We start from the raw sequence: 10,980 nt of genomic DNA, 5'->3' as shown, positions 1-10,980 counted from the left end.
GAGGGATTGGCTCTGTTTTTTCCCTGCACAACAAAACAAACCCTGCGCTGATGCAAAGCGGGACACTCCGAGGGCTGCTTCAGCTTCCCGTAGTTACTGACACAGTGTGGGACAGCCCAAAGGAAAACCAGGATGTGCCCCATGCTCTAGTGTCCCTGCTGGAGCAGGGGTTGGCCGAGATGCCCAGAGCTCCCTTCCCACCTCAGCCACTCCATGATTGTGTGACTCTCATGAGGGCCCTGCACGAGCTCAGCTTGGCAGCGCGCGCTGCTCCGAGGTGAGCGCGGGCACCGGCTGCTCACATGCATTTACACGGGACTGGCTCGGGGACTATAGCCCAGCAGGGAAGCAGGGCTAAGAACCAAGGACAGGAACCAGTTCAAGCACCCCATTTATTTTCTGGAGGTGTTTTTGGTAAAAATAACCAAAACTGCTTCAGTAAAAAGGACCTAAAATGACATTCTCAGAGAATCACTTYGTTCAACCAGTTTTAGAGGCAAACTGGAAAGCAAATCCCACAGGCCCAGGACCTGTCCCTTGCCAAGGACAGGGTCCAGCCTTGTTCTCCCACAAGGGACCACAGACAGAACCAGCCCCGGGTCCCTCGCACAGCGGCCTCCCACCAGGCGCGARGACGCAGTGGGGACGGCTCTGCAGCGCATGCGACCGGCCGGCGATCAGCACAGAACCGCTACAAATACCACCTTTTCTCTACCTTCTTTTACATCCTCTGATGCAATTCGAGCAACTCGTGTCAGAGAAGGAACGAATGAGAGTTAAACTGGTTGCCAGCAGGTGGCAGTGAATAATGTCCATGTGTATCCCTCACCTTAAATTGTAACTACGTGATAAGAGTTAAAGAGAGTTTCAACATTAAAATGATATCGTTGGAATAACATCTTTCAGGCAAAACATCGCTGGTGGCTGAAGTTGGAACTTCTGGGGGCTCAAGGATGATTTTTTCTGAATTGTTTACAAGCTGCCCCTGGGCACACATCTGCATTGCTGTCAGCAGAATAAATACAACCAAGGAGGAGATGTTTTCATTTGGGATTTTCCCAGTTCGTAGGACTTTGGAAATATCCTTCACTTCCAGTCAATTCCCACTCTTGTAGAGGACTGGACGGCAACTTTCCCAGCGCTGTCCCTTCACACCCAAGCACCTGCACARGTCACAAAGCCTGTGCGACCTTTTCCTTTAGCTCCAGTCCACTTGTCCCACAGAGATGTTCCCACATCCCACAGGATTTTGCCATGGAAGGAGCCCATGGGCTTGTCATTTGCACCATCAGCCACAAGATGTCAATGTTAAAGAACAAAATCCCAGTGAGGGACCYGAGAATTAAAAACTTTATTAAATGCTTAATTCTCTGTTTTGCCATAGCCAAGCACTTTCTGGACCCCGAGGCTGGGCTTGCATTTTGTCACTAACACTGGCCTCCCAAAGAGGGRGCTTTAAGCGCCAAGTCTAAACTTCCATTAAAATGAGGGACTAACTACGACCCTGACACTCACCAGCAGAGCAAGAGCCCCCACACAGGACAGATGTGACCGTGGGGCAGATCTCTCTCACTCCAGAAGAGCTGGCTGGACTTCTGTAAACGAGGGCTGAAAAGAAACCTTCCTATTCTTCTTCCAGAACTGAAAGACCTTTGTCTTCTCATCTTCACTCATTCACAAATTTGTCTCTTTGTGGCAGGGCTATTTCCTCCACCCCCTGATCCCACAGAAACCTATAGGAGTTACCTGCAGTCCTCACAGGCGGCAGCCTGGGCTTCAGCCTTGCAGGGCGGATCTGATTCATGGCAGCTGTATTTGGACCCCAGCAGGAATAGCAAGTAACATTTTATTCCCCTCCACAGCTGCTGGAGAGCATATTTCCCTTCTGGATGTGTGAGAAGGGCTTCCAGCCGTGCTGAGAAGTACCTGTTTTTCAGGTACAAGAAAGGGCACGAACCACGCTGCAGGTTAACCCAAAGAAACATCACGTGCCTCGGCCAAGTGAGGAGACACAAAACCGCATTAGCAGACCTGCGCCGACAGGCTAGGCTAGTTCATCACCTCTTGTTTTAGCTTCCAGCATATTCATGAGTTTGAATTKACAGCAATTGGCTTATAATTTGTGGGTTTATTGCCTCAAACAGCCCAGCAATGCTATTTATGTCCTAAGCATACCATAGCTCCTTCTCATAACCAGTTCCTTGCAACGGACTATGAAACTATCAGCTTCATCTTCAAATACTTCACATGCCTTAAGATTTGCATAGCCACTCCATTACATATTCCCAACTTTCCAGATCCAGACAGCTGGAATACTACTGCACAAGCCTTCAGGACTGAAAGTCTGCACCATCATTTTTTTGCAGTAACAGGTTCCTCTATCATTTCATAAGCATAGAAGAACATCTTAACTCCCCAATTCAGCAAAGTTTCTTAAAAACAAAACAAAAACCTTACAAGCTTACAGGTACATTACAGGTACCCTTGAGGCAAAGTTCCCACTACAGTTGTATTAGTTTTCTTAGTGCTCCCCGACTGCAAAGCAGGCTGCTGGATGCAGAGAGTAGAGCCACACTAGCACATGAAGGGCACCTCATTGCCACCCCTCAATATACATCAGGATGCATCTCTTTTACTCAAGTCTCCTCTAGAGAGCAGAATTGGCTATTATTTAAAAGAAACAAGGGCTCAAGACTCATTTGTCTATAATTATTACATATTCTCTTGCCTATTTCCAAAGTGCCAGTTCCCTGGCCTCTGTGGGGGAAAGGGCCCAGCCAAACGCACTGCACYGGGGTTCCTCAGCAATCCTTGCTCCTACCCCTCTTTTTTACAGAACTTTACCACATATTAGAACCATTAGAGTACATGATTCAATCACAACACCAAGAAGAAAACAAGCAGAATCTGATCAGTATATTCCACTACGTTGTAAAACAATACTTACATGCTACTGCAGCAGACAGAAACCCAGCCCACCACACCAGACACACTTCACCCCACCRCTGCACCTCCTTGGCTTCTTTAGCTGGCTGCTCCAGGGCCCTGTAATTGGTCACAGCCGGCAGCATTTTATGTTACACGGACCCCAGCTGCTGCAGCCCTGCCTTGACCTTGGAAAAGTCTTTAATTAGCTGTGATAGGTTAGTTTTAATTGCTGCTTAAGAGTGATTTTTCTCTCTTGCTTTTTTGGAATTTTTTAAGATTTATTGACAGTAGTCATCTCTGCCTAGCATTAGGAAAAGGGATGTACTGAAGTTGCCCCCTGGCACGGACAGACAGGTAATATTAAAAAAGCCTGCATTTCAGGAAGGCCTTGGGGTCCAGAAAGCAAATCCAGAGTAGGACTTGGCCCTATTCCTCTGTTTTACAGCCTTGCAAAATGATGAAGGGCGCAGCAGCAACACCATAACCCTCATACAAAACACTGGTTCAAAACATCATTGCTATTTAAGATTGCCTGGAAATACTGAAAAATACAGTTGCAATGGCCCTGTTATTATTGCAGATATATGGAAAGCATTTCCAGCCTCGAGTAATCCTTAGCATTTGAATCAACTTTTTATTTATCTTAGAATTTAAAAGTATGCTCCAAATGTTTTAGTCTAAATGCTTCCTTTGAAAGAGGAGTTGACTGCAATTTCTGAGGGCACATCTTTCTGTTACTAAATATACTGATATACAGGAAAATATCCAATCTGTTGCCTACAAAGAAGTTTTAAGAACCTATGCTTTAAAAAAAAAAACTTTTTAGAATGAATTAAATATTCTGTATTTTGTGGACAGCTCCTTGGACTCAGGTGTTGACAACATAATGTTGGTAAATGGTAGCATACCATATAAAATTCAAATTCCTGCTGCAGCCAACAAAAATCCAGTGTGCTTAACAAAACTTTTAGCAAACTTAATATTCAAAATACATTTCAACTAAAAAAACAAACTCTTTTCTTTTTAAAACAAACTGTTTACTAATAAATAGCACTGAACTGTTTAATTTATTTAAGAACCCACTGTCTGAATATTTCTAGGCTATYATTCCACCTGGTCAAGTCATCAACCAAAAATCAGCCCTCTACCTAAAAATGTGTCCAAATAATTGGCATTTTAATACAATTCTTTGTCATTATCCAATTACACTTTATTCAGGGAAAGTCTTTCCTGACAACTGTGTATTTGTCAGAGTTCACTGCTGTGACATTCTGTCAAAATTTTCACTGAAATTGGTAGCAAATATTGTAAAAAACACTAAAAAATTCTTCCCTTTCAGAAATTTGCTAGCATATATTTTCCCCMAAAAAAGTCAGTCAGTTCCTGGTTAACGAGAATTAATCCACTATCAGCTTGAGCTTGTATTTCAAGACAAGCCCCAGCTGAGCATCAGCACTGTCCTCACCAGTCAGAACTTTGCTAGATTCATCAAGATTTATGGCTAACCAACTGGGGTTTCCTGCAAGAGAAGTAGGTTTGTTACATGAACTTATTTTCTAGATTGAGAGGACATCTGAACACTGGGGAGTAAAAAATATTTGGAATACAAGAAGAAAATATTTGTTAACACCAATGCACGGTTCGATATATTCCTCATATTTTCTCTCCATTACTTGTCTTTGTAGATCACAGGAAAGTTTTATTGCTGCAGTACTTTTGTGCAGCGCTCACCACAGCGCTGCCCTGGTGTGGCTCGAGCACTGGAGGGAAACAGAGGGATCAGGAGAGGGYGGACGGGCAGCTCTCCCCTCACACAAACCCGCTACGTCCACCCAGGGCTGGCAACAGAGAAGTGGTTTTTAATACATTCAGTCCCAGACACATCCACTCAGAGGCAGCTGAAAGAGAAATGACTGAAGATGYCATTTCAGAAGACACAGTAAATTAACCAAACAGTTCACCATCACTAAAAAAWATCATGCTCTTTTCTCCCTTTTTTCTCTCCTCTGAGCTGCTCTGCATTGACATTCCTGCCTCTTTCCTGGGGAAGCTGTAGTGAGCTCCAGACTCCTGCAAGAACTATTCAGCTCACTAAAACAACAGAAAATTGACTGAGAATAAACAAGCAAACAAAGGAAATGAAACCTCCCCCTTTCGGCAGCAGGAAGCCTCCAGGGCTGGAAGCTGGCTCTGCAGTTTCACATTTGCTATTTGTGCTGCTTAAGCTGTTTCCACCTGGTCCCCAATTGCCCCAGCCCCTCACTCCCAGCCCCTGCTGCACCAGGACAGTGGTTAGTGAAGCTGCACGGTGAAGGAGATTAAAGGACTGATCTGCAAAGAAAAAAAGACTCCTCTATTGTAACTTATTTCACATAGACGGGTTCTTTCCTGCAGTTCACCTTGTAGCTGCACGAACAGCTGAGCCAGCTTATTGCAGGRGCAACACAGGGGTGAGAAAGAGCAGGATTTGTTTGGGTTGGATTGCAGCAGAGGAAATGAAGGCAGAGATACAGCCTTGAAGAGATTAGGCAATGCTCCGTGACTGTTTGGCAGAACAGAGCAGGAGTTACAGAGATAAGTGTGGAAAGAGCAGCYGAAGCCTCAGAGAACGGTGCAATGGGATACAATTCACAATGATATCACAGATATTTCCTCCCCCATAACACATCACTGGAAAAGTTATGTCATATGAGCAGGTTTTTAAATATGAATGTTTACTCTTCAACTAGGTTCTCTTGCATCYGTGATCACTGTGAGCAGAACTCAGTGTTGCCATGATGTATTCAAAATTCCTGTGTGCTTTATTCAATGTATTTGACTTCTGTTGAAAGTTGCTGCAGATCCTGAGCAAAGCCTAAGGCACTGAGATCTGGCTGCATTGCCAGCRTTGATGATGTTAACTTACCGTTTGCCTTCCCGGGGAAAAACAACACAGATACAAGACGCCAATGTAACAAATCCCTGCTTCAGGCCTGAGCTTTTATCCCACCCAGAGCTGGATGCCATTTATCTTAAAATTGTCTGCACAGTGCATAACTCACCCTAAGTGATTTTGCCCTCTTCCCTAACCTCAGCACTTAGCTTGTGCATGGCTTAAAGTCCAGGAGAGATGGACTAAGTTTTAACCCATGCCTGTCCACAAAACCTAATGCTCTTGCAATACTTGAAAGTCTTCATAAAGCACATCTTACATATGACAACTTTGCAATCATTTTCAGACATACTTCAATGTTGGTATTTGCTTTTTGTTACAGATGACGCAGAAAAAATGCCATTAGTTTTTAAGTTCTTCTTTCTTTTAAGGATGAAGAACACCAGTTAMATAATGAGTTGGCAAAATTCACTTTCCTTACCATTTTAAGCTTGTGTTTGTTGGAGTTCCACATATCCCTGGAACAATATATAACCTGTAATTCCTTCTTCCAGCTTCTGATTGGACTACTATGTTCTACATCAAGATTCTTCCCCTATCTCCAAATATGGATATATTCCATATAAATGGAATCTTTACTTGAAAAACATGAACTTATTGAGGAGTTTTATGCTTCAGCCTCAAAGCCCTTTAATTTATTACAGAAGGTGGGTGTCTCAATGTCTTGCATAATACATATTCGTCAAAAGGTAACACATCATCCTGCTGTGTGAAATTATAGGGGAAATCAACACACCACAATGGCAAGAAATGAACCTACAGGATTTTATTTTATGGGTAGAAGTGTGATTAAGTTGTTTAAAATAAGGGGCATATGGAAGTCATCAAAAACTGACATCAAATGTAAATCAGTCTTCCATTCGGAAAGAGCTGAACATAGGATAGTTTTTAGTGTAGGATTAGGAACGTCCCTGGACTTTTTCCTATTCTCAACATTCTGGCAAAATGTTTTTTTCAAAATGTAGTAAGATATCCAAATAGCCTTCTAAAATACTGTAAAATTTATCTAATATTTTAATAGAAACTAGTGTGGTTACTTTAAAAAGGTAGAATATAAGTAGGATATCTTAAAAAAAACACTGCAGTGTTTTTACCAGACAAGAATCAGACTTAMAATACATCTTGCATTCAACAGAATATGTTATATGGAAAAATCACAAGTATGTTAGTGGATCCAAGCAGAACCTCAGCATTTTGCTGCAACAGAGGGCACATTACCTCATGAAAACATTTCCTTGACAGTGATGCATGTTTAACTTTACCTAGACAAAACTAGACTCATTTTCCCTAAAGTGATGGTGTGAAATGTGAAAATATCTGTGGACAATGATGCTAAAAGAACTGATAATCCTTTATGGGCATGCCTAKACTTTTTCAATACCATAGTACATAGAGACTTAGAAACACTGAAAGTAGTTTTAAATGACTTAGAGCTGTAATCTCACAACAAGGCAATTCCTTTAACAAACCTGCTGGGGAAAAAAAAGTGCATTGCTGGATGACTTTTCCTAGGCGGAAAAGTGAAAGGGAACATTTTCCATTTTGTTAACAGCAACACGGACAAAACTCTTAGCCAAGTAAAAGTGGGATGCATTATTCATTTCAACTATCTTCATGAGGAGAAAGGAAACTTGCTAGGCCTTTCTGTCCAACCACAGTAGTTCTCCTAGCCTAGGGAAGGCCCCTATTCAGGACTTCTCCCGAGTCCCTACCAAAGTCACTCCCAGCTCCATTCTACCCAGTAGTTAATGTCACTGTGCTGAGCACCCTTAGAAAGACACAACTTCACGTAGCACAAACTGTTTTCAATTTTTAGTCTCCAGCATTCCTGACAGTCTTCTTTCCCAACTCCAACCATATCCTCCTTCAGGCTGGTTTGCAGCCTAATCCCAGGAAACTCTTTTCCTGGTCATTATTACTCATCAATGTTCGCTGCTGTTAATGGCCATAATGCTGCTGCGATCTGATCAGGGCCCTAAGTTTCCCCTTCTAATCCTTTCCCAGCAGCAGCACCCAGCTCCTCCTGAGTCATGATCAGCAGAAGAGCAAAAGCTGATAAACGGTGGCATTTACCTTCTCCTCTAAACCTTCCAGAGATTAAAATACTCTAAAATCCATCTGAACACAAAGGCATAATCTCTTGGATCCCTTGGGAATCAACTTTGGCAAATTTGCTAGCAATTACACCAGCAACTATGTGCATCCTTTCTTTAGTATGTGGAAGGAATGAATTAATCACCCATCCTTGAGCCAACCCTCTAACCCTGCAGAAATGTCCTTCCTCCTAGACGTGAAAGGTTAACTCCTTCCTTGCTGAGACTGCATTTAGAACCATGCTCAATTTAGGACACCTTCAAAGTCAGGAGCAGAAGAGCAGTCAGACTTTAGGGTGGACATTTAATTTGATTTTCGGACTGAGGAAGTTCTTCAAAGCTAACTTATGATTACACAGAATGCTACGGATCTATGTAGCATTTGTAATTTGCAAATTATCGTTAAGGTAATGGTAAGGGAAAAAAGATTTCCTCTCTAGTTTCAGGGGAAAAGATGCTTTATAGAACTCRGTGATGTTTGTGAAAGAAGTCTAATCTTTCTTTCTTGTAAGCAAACATCTGAAAGCAGATTGCATCCCAACAGTCCCAKCAGTTGATGTTCAAAGACTTTCCATTACCTTTGTTCATCTCATTCCCAGAGCACTGGAGACACTTCTCAGACAAGCAGTGTCTGAGGAAGACAGACGGGCTCTCCTGGAGCCAAACATTTGGCTCATTACAAGGACAGGCAATGACAAGAAAGTCAGTACCCCCAAGCACATGGGCAGGTGCAGATTTGTGGAAAAGCCCTCTGAAAACTATTTGCTGCTAGTTTCATTCCATGCAAGCTGAACCAGCAGAACTCAAAGGGTTAGTTACAAATGTAAATCTACCTCCAGAGACATCTAAATCCTTAAAAAGACAAAGACACCAATCATTAAAAAGGACATCAAAAGCTAAAAAGAATTTTAGTTGAAGGGAGTCTGACAGTACTCTGGGAATTAACAAAGTCTGAGAATTAACAGAGAGAAAGGATAAGAGGGTTACAATGAGTTCTGCATGAAAATTCAGGGATTAAAGGCCTTTGAGTTAACCTGTTTTCACCATAATGATGACAGGAATGTGGGCATCAGCATTTGCTTACATTTCGCTATGTGATTTTAAGTAGAAGGAGGATGAAAAGCCTGACTGATCTTCAGGGCCATTGAACGTAAAATGTACTTCTTGACTTTCCCAGAAATATCTGGAATGCATGAGAATATGTTTGATTCCAAGTGATACTGAACAGTTTTCGCAGCAGTCACATGTGCTACTAATGGGAATTTCTTTGCAACAGAACTGAGTTTTAGCACATTGGGTCTTGTTTAGTTTCACCATATAATGGAAAGGAGGGTCAATGTAAGTTATCTGAGGCAGCTATTTAGGGTAAGATGTACCAAAATCTAAAATTAAGCCAGAAAATTCTAATGTTTTTCTTTTTTTTTTTCTTTTTTCCTTAAATAGTATGTTAAGAACATTCTGTTCTATATCTTGCATTCAAGCAAAAAAAGAACATGCTGAGCAATGTGCTACGCTATCTAGATATCATCTGAAGGGTTCTTAAGAGCATTACCTTTAAGAGCCCTCTATTTCTTCCAATAGCAGTCAGATTTTTTTTTTTTAAATAGTGAATATTGCACAGGTTAACATAATAAATTATCAGTTGAATTATCAGTTGTTTGGATTTTTGCTCTGAAAAAAAGCAAAAGCAGTCATTTCCAAGAGCCAAGGGAAGGAAGAATACTTCTCCCACCCACACAGTCAAAAGGAAATTCTTTAASTAAGTCAAAAGGGGCAATTCTTTAACTAAAGAGTCATACTGCTTCCATTTCTTGGAGTTTGAGGGAGGGAATTGGACATGAAATTGAAAGGGATGCCACAGCATCAGTGATGAGCCAGATGATAGACCAAGAGGTCTTTGGAATTTCAGTTTGACCCACAAGATGGGTCCAGCTGTTAAATTCTCAACAGACTGGGCATATTTTCCTGTAATTCATACGCATGGACCACCATGAAACTAGACACAAACTGCAGGGAGGAAGTTACCATCCCCGGTGTCTAAAAGTGCAGACTTTTATCCAGCTACAAGAACTGGGCTGGCAGAGCAGACAATGAACGGAAGAGCAGGAGATAGGGCAGCCAGGAAACAGGAAAAATAAAGTAGGGCAGAAAGCTGCAAGAAAGCTCCASAAGAGTTACAAGGAGAATCCCGAGAGGAGCAACAGCGAGCAGGGAACGCCTGGATTGGAAAGGAACCAGCAGGAAACATCAGATGGACGGTCTGAACAAGGCCAGTGGTGAAAAGGCTCTGCAAGACCCAGCCAGGGCAAGCAGCAGGAATGAGATCCTCTGTGTGAAGTCCCTGGGGAGATGAAGACTAGCTCAGCAAGGACCCTGACTAGGACTAACTTCGATATGAGACTGAGGAGAATGCAGTGATGAGTGTTGGAGCAGGCACCTGAAAGAAGGAAATGTCACAGAACTAAGAACTAGCACCAGAATGAGTTGGGATTACAGATTTAAGACCTGTATACTAATGTCTAGCCATGGAGACTGAGTTTGAGATTAAAAAAAAAAAAAAAAAAAAAAAAATCAGAAATAGACACTAGACAAAGGGTGAGAGTGTGCACAGCTATCTTCATATTCTCTCAATCCCCAAATTTTGGGTTTGCAAGGATGACATACGCCAAGACACACAAGCACATCAAAGACCAAGTGGTACACAATAATCCATCAGCTTAAAGGCGGGGGTCTCTTTCCAAGGAAGTTTACAGTAGGTTAGTGCATAGAAATAAAGATGTCTGACCTGCCGTGTAGAAGGGAGCTGCTCTATGAACTTCAACACAACCAGCCACCACGATACTATTTCTCTCTCAGACCATGCAATATCCTCATTTTGAGGACTCAGACTCTGTAGTTGCACCCCAGTGGCACACACTGCAGCCAGCCCTACTAGGTAAGCTTGCCTCAAGCAGAGCAACTGCCAGGGGGAAACTCCTCCCGAGCCAGCCAGCCGCCTTGCATGACAAGGCTCATTTAGGCCTTGCG

The sequence above is a fragment of the Nothoprocta perdicaria genome, unplaced genomic scaffold (assembly GCF_003342845.1).
Source record: "Nothoprocta perdicaria isolate Ctin4 unplaced genomic scaffold, notPer1 scaffold_83, whole genome shotgun sequence".
NCBI lineage: Eukaryota > Metazoa > Chordata > Aves > Tinamiformes > Tinamidae > Nothoprocta > Nothoprocta perdicaria.
The sequence above is the reverse complement of the archived record's forward strand: the minus strand, read 5'-3'. Positions refer to the sequence as shown.